Genomic DNA, 11335 nt, shown 5'->3' on the forward strand with positions numbered 1-11335 from the left:
GAGGAACAGACCTTCTCATGAGCTCCTCTTCTGCCTTCACCTACTTTTCCTTCCCTTAAATTGTTATTCCCTGGGGTTTTCTATTTGACCTGTTTCTTCCTTTTTGACTCACCTGATCTCAAAGGCTTCATCCCTCCTCCCCCACACACATCAACAGCTGGCTCAAGTTCCCAAAGGCACATCAAACTCAGTTTATCATCTTTCTCTCAAAACCTACTCTACCTCAATCTTCAGGTTAATAGAATCCAATCTGTTATCTATCTATCCGCTAAGAGGACTGGCCTGAAAGTCGCTAGAGAGTTTAGCCTCCTCTTACTCCCACATGAAATCAATCACCAAGGCTTCATTTTCCACTTCAGCATATCTCTAATACCTGCCCCCCCCACCTCTCAGGTTAGTTCACTATTTCTCACCTGATTTGTTGACCTGAGCCCCTATGTTTCCCAATCACCACTCTTATTAATCTACCTCTACCTGACCCCATGCCCTTCTCTTACTACACCTAAAAAGCTATTTCTAAAACATAAAGCTGATTATGCCATTCCTCTGTTTAATACTCCTCAGTGGTTTTTTGGCATGTCATTCAAGGCCTTCCATGGCCCCCTGCCCACCTTTCCAATTTCATGTCCTGATACCAGCGCAACATACTTTGCATTCTTGTCACCTGCCAACTTTGCCACTCGTAAAAAAATATGACCCAAACAGTATTCTCAGGCATCCCATATTGCCTTTTGTTCACTGAACCCTTAGGGTGTGTACTTGTCTACAAATTCAGAGCTTCTTATTGGGTCCCCAATGTAGTCATCATTAAGGGAATGAAATTCTTCATCAGCAGAAGTTTGTTGAGTGCCTTTTCTGCAGACAGTGTTCCCTAGATGCTCTGAGAAGTTTACAGAATAGAAAGTTCCCTTATTTGAAGGCCCAGGAAACATTTTAACTTCTTACTCCTTAAACTACCACCATTTTTCTCATAACGCAAAGGTAGAAAGTATTGTTGAATCCTATATTAGGATTACATATTACACATTATTAATCATATATTATTATTATATGATATTATATTAATTATATATTGTTAATCCTATATTATCCATATTGTGTTAAGTAGTTCCTGATAAAAGCTTGGAAATAGCTACCATTTATTGAGTACCTGCCAGCTCATTTATACCTCACCTTGACCCCAGGAATTTGGTATTATCCTATTTGACAGATAAGGAGCAAGGGTTGCATCCATTTGATTTACACCCACTAGAGGCAGTTGTAAACTCCATGTGGTCAATAAATTTTATGCATTTAGTTCACCATTCCTAGACAATAGTGCTCAAACAAATGTGTAAGGGACGAGCAATGAATGAATGAAGCAAATAGCTAGTGAGTGGTGGAGCTGGAGTCAAAACCCATGTAATCCGACCACAGAGTGGCTGCTTTACACTCGTAATGGAAAACTCAGCATAGGAGAACATCCAGCTGACAAGATGCCTGACCATGCTCCTCTCTGTCCACTCTTTCTGGGCTTTCTGTATGTGGTCTGAAAAGAGTAGGGAAAAAACTCTGACCAATCTCATAATGGTGCTGGGAAGACAATTTAAGAAATATCTTACGAAACCTTGTAAATATATAGCACTATAAAATAATTAAAGATGATTCCTAATATCAGCATTTAAGGTCTTATTTGTTTCTTTATGGATTTGAATATACATTCCTTTCGGTTAAGGGAACAAATGGGTGAACTACCTTTGCTTCATTTTGCATCATTCTTATGATTTCACATCCCCCTTACCATCAGGGTCAACATGGGGATATGAGTGATTCTTATGTAACCTCTGAGGAGTTGTTATGAGGTCACAGGATCCATACACGTCTGATAGATTTACACCAAACACCCCTTGTGGGAAAAATTACTTTAACTAAAATGAGGTGAATTAGGTCCGGGTTTAGACATTGCCTATTAAACAAAATCTATTATACTGTCAAGGACACTAAATTGTTTAATTCAACATTTTAAATGTGAAAAGTTAATGTTGGTGGAAGAGTTAAGCACATTATACGTTTATCACCCTAAAGACAGAGATATGAAAATGTCTATGCATTAGCCACATAATAGCTTCAAATGCTTTATGCTGGTAACCTTAAATTGGCAGAATTATGAAACTACAATTAATAATAATTATCCCTGTAGTAGGCAAGTAGATGCAGAAACCCCAAGAAGTAGACAGGTTGGCTGTGTAATATATCAGCTCACAACCTGAGACAGTCCGAATAATGATGGACTCACCAATTTTATGTCCCTCTAATAATGATTCACAAAGCCTCAAGGAATGGTTTGCAGCAATGAGCAAAGAAAAATTAGGAGACCCTAATCCAAACTTATACTCTTCTAAATTAGGAAGTGAAAGTACTCGAGAAATGGTTTTCTTCAAGTAAACATGGATGATATTAAACTCTTTACTTATCCAAGTCATCCATTTACAAAACTATTTTGAAATGACAGTTTTCGAAAATATTGTGCCTCTATAGATTTTTTTAAAAAGGCAATGTCCTTAAGTTGATCAAAGCTGGCTGATCAAAGGGCAGTTTTCATGCCCTTGGGGGTGATATCACCCCCACTGAGAATGCATGCCTTAGACTATGCCTAAAAACTTGGTTTTGTCCAAGCATCCACATGTGTCTCCACACAAAGCCATCCAAGCAGAGGCTGTGATCTCAGGCGCAGAGGGACAGGCTGGAGAGCCGACAGAAAGACAGTCAGGTCAGTGCACCCCCACCCCTGCATCCTAAGCCATGACTGGCTGCATGGCCTGAAATTCCTTTGTGCTTTCCACAACCTCATTATCCTGAAGCCACAGAGGACAGTGTATGTCCTGCCCAATCAAATAAGTGAGCTATAGTGCTTGCCGGTATATCCCTACTTGTGTTCACAAACCAAGCCTCCCTTTATGCCACCCAATAGCAACCAACATCTGCCTGGAGACAGATGGGCTCTCCATCACCACATAAAGCAAATTGTTTATAGGAGACTTTTTAATGTATGTGTTAATTCCTAACACTGGGTCGAGTTACACCATAACTCGTGTAAATTGTGTAGGGGGGGCAGTCACAACCATCAGGGGAAAACAGGAGCACATTCTAAAGACAGAGGAAGCTGGACTCGAATCCAGGTGTAAAGTCCTGGCTAAGGGGAAGGCAGATGGAAATGTGGTAACAAAAGGGGAAGCGATGGGTTAAAAGAAAGGGAAGGAAAAAGAAACTGACATAACTAACATTACTGCACGTCTGCTTTGTGCTAGGTGGTGTATGAAGATCATTTCACTTAACATTCCGTCATGAAGTGGGAGGTCGGTATAATTCTCCCGTTGTACAGACCAGACCCCTGAGATTCTGAAACTGCCCCTGGTCTACTCCTAGTAAGTGGGGAGCCAGCATTCAAATCCTTGTCTGTGTGGCCCCAAATCCAGTGCTCTGTCTAGTCTATCATGCTGCCTTCCAGCCTCACGACAAAAACACAGAAATGAACCACTGTAATCGCTGAGGACGGCCCTCCACATTTTGAACCAGGAAGATTGGGGTGGCCTGGTCATGACAGCAGGAATTCTGGGTCCTGCAGTGGCTCCAGAATATAAATCAGAGGCTGAAATGGATATTCAGGATCAGCAAGGGGGTATCTGCGGTCAGGAGCTCCACAGAGCATGGATTCAAGTGTCTGAAGCCCAGAGGCAGCAGAGGTCACGAGGACTGAGGCACAGAAGGAAGAGAGAAGCAGTGACGGGACAGGGCCGAGCTACATTTAACCTTCCATAGTGGGAAACCTGGGGGCCCAGAGCTGCCTGAAGACACAAAGTCTTCACCAGAAACCACGGGGCAGGGGCAGTGGAGACGGTGGGAAGAACTCCAGGAGGTGGGAAGGGACTGGAAGACAGATGACCCAGAAGAAAAGTAACTTACTTGCCTTGAAAAGGTAGGGCCCCGGGCCATCAGCCCTTTCCTCTACTGGGCCCTTCCATCCCAATGTGAGGAGTAAAGAGAACAAAGGGGTGAGCGGACCCTGGAGTCTAAACAGTGAGGTTGGCTCCTCAGAGAAAGAGGACAGACCTTCCCCATTCTCCAGCCAGACCAAAGCCTAACCTCACCAGAAAAGTGCCTTTTCCTTTCCTCTGGGGCAAAACTCAACAGGCCCCAGTGGAGGGAAGGAGGCCTAGGAACGTGAGTTCTCACATGTGCACAGGGACACAGAGCCCGTGACAAAGCTGATCCTTAACCTCTGCCTGTATCCAGGAGAGAATCTGTTTCCCTCCCATTGGCTCTTGCTCTCTCTGTCTCAACTGTGAGGCCTGAAACCCTTCCAGCGCCATGAGAGGCCAGCCCCATGGGAACTGCAGGGCTGGCCCACACCTCTCTCCAGGGGAGGTACAGAGGAAACCCTAGGGTGAAGCTTCCTTTTACCCTCACCAGCTGGGCTACTGACTACAGTCCCTCCCTTCCCAGCAAAGTATACAGTCCCACGTGAGAGAGACAACTTCCTGTGGAAGCCCAGGGCATCAAGTCATGTGTCAAAATAAAACACTTGTGGAAAAAGGGGAAACTCCTGAATAATACATTGAAAGCCCAAGGCCTCCAACATTTTCCACTCATAACCACCCAGAGCTGGAAATCGCCCAAGGACATGAGAGCTTCGAGAAGGGAAGAGACATGGGCACCCACATCTCAATAAGACATAACAATCCTAACGTGTCTGAAAGGCTATGAACACTTTTCGAGGCCCACTGGAGGCCTTACCCACAGGAGGAAGACTAACGTACAAGTTATCTCCTCTGAGGAGTTATTGCCACAGCATTTTCAAATGGCTAGACAGACTAAGAGCAGATTTATCTCCAACGCTCCCCAGAGTCAGGTGTCTGGCACATTTGGATCAGGTGAACAAGTCCTTAGGGCAGAGAGACGGGAATTGCCCTGTTTACAGGAAGGAGGGGGAGAGTTCCTGCTGCTTCCTCTCCTTGCTACATTGATCATGTTCCTAAATCTGCTTAGCTCCACAAAGTAACCAGTTGATTTCCACTCAACATGTTTATTAAAATATTGAGTAAGAATTGGCAGTGTCGGGTAATGCTGGCCTGGCAGGAGAATCCCCACATGATATTTTGACAGAGGGCCCTCTGAACTGGCATCACAAAGGTTTGCATTCCCAGGGGTACTGAAGCAGAAATAGTTTGATTATTCACTGAGTATTTCCCCAAGCACAATTACACTTGATAGGCAGATTCATTCCAAGAGGCAAACTTAAAGTATACTTTGGATCTCTCACTGAAGCTGACAGGAGTGTGTCTGCACATTTTGGTGGAAGACAATCTGCCAGTAGAGTCCTGTCTCTGTTCGGCATAAGGAGTATTGTGCAATAAGACCAAATCTGGGGGAGTTGCTCACTGAGAGCCTTATGTCTTGATGACAAAGACCGAGATCAACAAGGTCTGGGCAGATCAAGATAGCAGCAAATATCTAGAGCATTTATCTTCTCCAAAATAAAGAAAGAGAGAGAAGGGAGTGAGGAAGAGAAGGAGAAAGACAATAAAAGAAATAAGCAAGAAAGAAGGCCAACACACTCCTACTAGTCTGAACTAGTGGACATTCCTCAGATTCACTGCTCTATAAATTCACTGAGTAATTGTGCAAATTCCCTGGATAGTTGTCAGATATTCTTCATCTCCCTTCCCTCCCATCACCCATGGAGAAGCTCATTAAATTAAAAGGGCAGGATTAAATTAACAGTGCAGTATAGAACGCTGCCATTTTATGTAAGAGCTGAGCATAAATATGCATAGTATTTGCTTGTAATTTCATGGAGACCCCAGCGACCATCTGGAGGCACACACGAGAACTGCAACAGCGGTTGCCCTGGGGTGGGATGCAGGGCAACTGGATGTAGGTGCGGGGGAGACAGGATGGAAGAGAGATCTTTCCTTGGGTACTTTTTATACTTTTTGATACTTGAATCATACGAATGTGCTGCCTATCTAAACAAGGAAATGAAAGAATGGGAATATAAAAATCAGATTATTTAAATGGCAGCCAGTAGACGCCCCATGCTACATCAGATTGGGAAAGAGAGAGGGGGACAGGAGACCCAACCAGCATTCCCTCCTTCCCTCCACTCCACCCCCTGCCTTTCCTCGTCCCTCCCAGTCACCAGCACACCTGGGGTTTGATCCCACAAGTCACTGGGCACCTCAGAGCTCAGCAGAAAGTGAGATTGTCAGAGTTGCCTGGTCCTTGGAGCAATAACAGGAGAGCCCCAAACCAGAAACCTAAAAGCAAAGAAAGTCTAAACCTTTCCATCAAGACTAGGAACAGAAGCACTTGGCAGGGAGAAGTGCTCTAGGAGGATCTGTGACATGCAGCACTTAGAGTGTCTGCTCTGTGGTCAGAAACTTAAAGTGATGCTTCTCCTTGAGCCTCGGTTTCCTCCTCTGTGAAGCTGGCATGGTGAAGATCCAAGGACGGGATGCAGAGAGCACCCAGCACAGGGCCTGGAGAAGAGATGGAGTTTGGGGTATCAGCAGTCACTATTCTACTAAACCACACACAGTTCTGAGCAGCAACAAAGCATGGAGGAAAAGAATAATAGGCACAAGAGCAAGAGTTCAACAAACTCTGTAGGTGATCATGGGACAATTTGAAATGAAAAGCTTCTGCTCTTCAGAGGCAACATGATGGAGAGGGGAAAACCTGGCTTTGAAACCAGAAAGAGAGGCTTTACCCCCAACTCCTTCTACTTACTACACATGTGACTTCAGACAAACTGATTAATCTCTCTGCTCCCCAGTTTCTTCATCTGCTAAACGGGATGACCCCAGGATCTACCTGATGAAGACTGTATTTGTGTGACACAGTGCCAGCACAGAGTTGGCACGCAGAAAAGGGAACTGCTAATTGAAGTGGGAACCTAGGGGTGATGGTGACAGAGCAGAATCCAAATGAATGACCTTCTTCCACCTAATATTTTGTTAGTGTATCTGTTACTAATTTTGCATTTAATTCTTTATCTTAACGTGGAAGCTATGATTTATTGTTGTTTGTATTTTCTATTGTTTGTTTGTTTGTTTTAGGCATAATATTTGCAATAATGCTGGAAAGAATGCTGCAGGGCCAATGTTGAACGCATCTTACTCACTTTGCCATGACGAAAATAGGGTTAACCATCAGTGTTATTACCCCAAATCCTCAAGGCCCTTGAGACACCCCTTACAGAGGACCTAGGATATTTAACACACGGAGCAGATAATTTTTTAACTCCCCCTTCTCCACAGGACAAAATTACTTTCAGTTATATTCTTGTTGTATATGTAATTATCCTTATTATTTTGTGTATTCATTTTTTATTTGTAAAACAAGTAACAATTTAAAAAGAAGAAATTTTAAGGATGTTATTCAAATTTAGTAAAATATACCATTTATGAACTAAGATTTGCACTTACCAAACAAAATGTTATACTTTGCAGTTACTGTTTTAAATTTTAAACATGAAATCTCCAAGTGATCACATAGGGTGACAGAATTAAAATAACTCTGGTTCTGAGTGTTCGTCTTTATATTTACTGGGCAATCGTTGTTTATTTCAAATCTGCTATAAACACAGAATATGCAGAATCACAGGGATTGGAGACATGCACTGTGCCCAAAGCAAGCTGGAACAGTTCCAGACCACTACACACTTCCTCTCAAAACAAACATGGAGTGAATCCATGTACATCGGAGATCAATTGTATAACAAGGAGTTCTCCAAGTTAACCTCCATGTAGAATACAGTCTTTGTTAGGGAATAAGAAATAAAACTATGCTAATTTGAGGCTCACATATATATTATTAAACCTCAGTAGTAATTTTAATAATCAGAATATAGCCAACAAAAAGATTTTTTCACTTAGAAGTATTTTATCACTAACATGTTTTAGAAGTGCCCACACATGGTGGTTTTATTGTTTTTAATTTCTCTACAGACATTGCCACCACCCAGGGCAGACCACTCCTACCCACATACCCCTGCATGTGTGTCCCTCACTCACTCATGAATCCAGCTGCCCTAGTTCCCAACCCCCAACTTAGCACATTTAAAGTAGAAATTCATGTTAATCAAAAAAGCACCTGTTGGAGGAGGGTCCAAGATACCAAGATCCTGAACTCACCTCCTCCCATGAATACACTGAATCTACACCTACATAGAGAGCAATTCCTTCTGAAGAAGAACTGAGGGCTAAATGAACAGTTGCTATACAACAAATGATAGAGGGACCACATAGACACAGGTAGGAGAGATAGAGTCACAGTATCAACAGTAACCCCACCCTCAATGCAGTGATGTAGGGAGGGATATCACCAAGGGGCCCATGCAGTCTCACCTACCCTGGGACACAGTGAATAAACAGCAGTTTAAAAGATACCTAGACTACTGGTGAAGGAAATCCATTTACTAACCCTGGAGTGTCTTCCAAATGGGTGGGGAACTGCTGGAACTCTCTCCAGTGTCAGAGGCACAGGCAAGCACCATCTTTTTCATTCTCCCTCCACCTTGATAATGCATGTGAGAGCATGGTCCAGGTGTTCTAGCCAGCCTGCCAAAGCTGCCCCAGTGCACCATGGGGCCCCTGGCCCACACCAACTCCAGCTGTCTCCCTAAGGAGGCCCTGGCACAGCACATGATGGGCCCCCTGCCTGTGCCCCCCCCCAGCTCCAGCCATCCCACCAGGGTAGCTATAGAGTGGCACACCCCAGGACCCCCCAAAGCATGTGCCCCATCCAGCACTCCTGACAAGGAGACCCCAGAATGGCATGCCCTGGGACCACTCCCACATATAACCACTCCAGCTCCAGCTGTCCTGCCAAGCAGGCCCTGATGCAGCATGCCCTGGGAGCTCCCTGGCCTGTAGCCTTTCCAGCTCCATCCAGACTGCCAAAATCATCTGGCATATGCAATCTACACAGGGGGTGTTCCTACAAAGGCCACGCCTTCAAGACCAGGTGAGGTAGCTTTTTTGCCTGATTCATAGAAACAAACAGACAAAGTCAAACAAAATGAAGAGAGAGAAATATGTTCCAAATGAAAAAACAAGATAAAACCTCAGAAAAAAGTCCTAATGAAATGGAGATAAGTAGTTTACTTGATAAAAAGTTCAAAGTACTGATCATAAAGACGCTCCCCAAACTTAAGAGAAGAATGGAGGAACACAGTGAAAACTTCAACAAAGAGCTAGAAAATATCAGAAAGTACTAACCAGAGCTGAAGAATACAATTACTGAAATAAAAAACACACTAGAGGGAATCAACAGCAGATTAGATGACGCATAACAACAAATCAGTGATCTGGAAGACACAATAGTGGAAATCATTCAATGTGGACACCAAAAGTAAAAAAATAATTTTTAAAAATGAGGATAGTTTAAGGTACCTCTGGGACAACATCAAGCATAATAACACTTACATTATAGGGATCCCAGAAGGGGAAGAGAGAGAGAAAGGGGCAGAAAATTTATTTGAAGAAACAATGGCTGAAATTTTCTCTAACAAGGGGAAGAAAATAAACATCCAGGTCCAGGAAGCACAGAGAGTCCCAAACAAGATGAACTGAAAGATATCCACATCAAAGCATATTATAATTAATATGGCAAAAGTTAAAGATAAAGAGAGAATCTTAGAGGCAGCAAGAGAAAAATAACAAATCACATACAAGGGAACCCCCATAAGACTATCACCTGATTTTTCAGCAGAAACTTTGCAGGCCAAAAGGGAGTGGCAGGATATATTTAAAGTGCTGAAAGAAAAAAACCGACCAAGAATACTCTGCCTGGCAAGGTTATCATTCAAATGAAAAGAGAGATAAAGTTTCCCAGACAAGCAAAAACCAAAGGAGATCATCACCACTAAACCAGCCTTATGAGAAACGTTAAAGAGTCTTCTTAAAGTAGAAAAGAAAAGGCTGTAAATTAGAAATAAGAAAATATATGAAAGAAAAAATCTCACTGGAAAAGACAAATATATAGTAAAGGCAGTGGATCAGCCATTTAAAAAGCTAGTACAAAGGTTAAAAGACAAAAGTAGTAAAATCAACTATAACTACAATAAATAGTTAAGGGATACACAAAATAAAAACATGTAAAATATGACAGCAAAATCATAAAATACGGCAGGGGAGAGAAAAATGTAAACCTTTTAGAATGCATTTAAGCAATCATCAGCTTAAAAGAGACTGCTATATATAAAAGTCAACATATATATGAATCTCATGTTAATCACAAACCAAAAACCCACAATAGATACACAAAAAATAAAGAGAAAGGAACCCAAACATAACAATAATGAAAACCATCAAACCTCAAGGGAAGAAACCAAGAGAAGAAGAAAGGAAAAGAGAAAAACTACAGAAACAACCAGAAAACAACTAACAAATTGGCAATAAGTACATACTTATCAGTAATTACTTTAAATGTAAATAGATTAAATGCTCCAATCAAAAGACATAGTGTGGCTGAATGGATACAAACAAGACCCATATATATGCTGCCTACAAGAGACTCACTTCAGATCTAAAGACACACAGACTGAAAGTGAAGGGATGGAAAAAGATATTCCATGCAAATAGAAATGAAAAGAAAGCTGGAATAGCTATCCCATATCAGACAAAATAGACTTTAAAACAAAGCCTCCAAGAAAACATAAAGAAGGGCATTACATAATGATAAAGGGGTCAATCCAATAAGAAGATATAACATTCATAAATATCTATGCACCCAACATTGGAGCACATAAATATATAAAACAAATATTAACAGATATAAAGGGACAAATAGAGAGGAACACAATAATAGTAGGAGACTTTAATACCCCGTTTACGTCAACGGATAGATCATCCAGACAGAAAATCAAAAAGGAAACATTGTCCTTAAATGACACATTAGACCAGATGGTCTTAATAGATATATATAGACCATTTCATCCAAAAACTGCAGAATACACATTCTTTTCAAGTGCACGTGGAATATTCTCCAGGATAGGTCACATGTTAGGCTACAAAACAAGTCTCAATAAATTCAAGAATATTGAAATCATATCAAGCATCTTTTCCAGCCACAATGGTATGAAAGTAGAAATCAATTACAAGAAAAAATCTAGAAAAAACACAAACACATGGAGAGTAAACAACATATTACTAAACAACCAATGGATCAACAAAGAAATCAAAGAAGAAATAAACAAATACATTGAGACAAATGAAAATGGAAACACAACTTTCCAAAATCTATGGGATGCAGCAAAAACAGTTCTAAGAGGGTAGTTCATCGTAATATAGAC

This window comes from Diceros bicornis, chromosome 22 (genome assembly GCF_020826845.1).
Source record: "Diceros bicornis minor isolate mBicDic1 chromosome 22, mDicBic1.mat.cur, whole genome shotgun sequence".
NCBI classification, from domain to species: domain Eukaryota; kingdom Metazoa; phylum Chordata; class Mammalia; order Perissodactyla; family Rhinocerotidae; genus Diceros; species Diceros bicornis.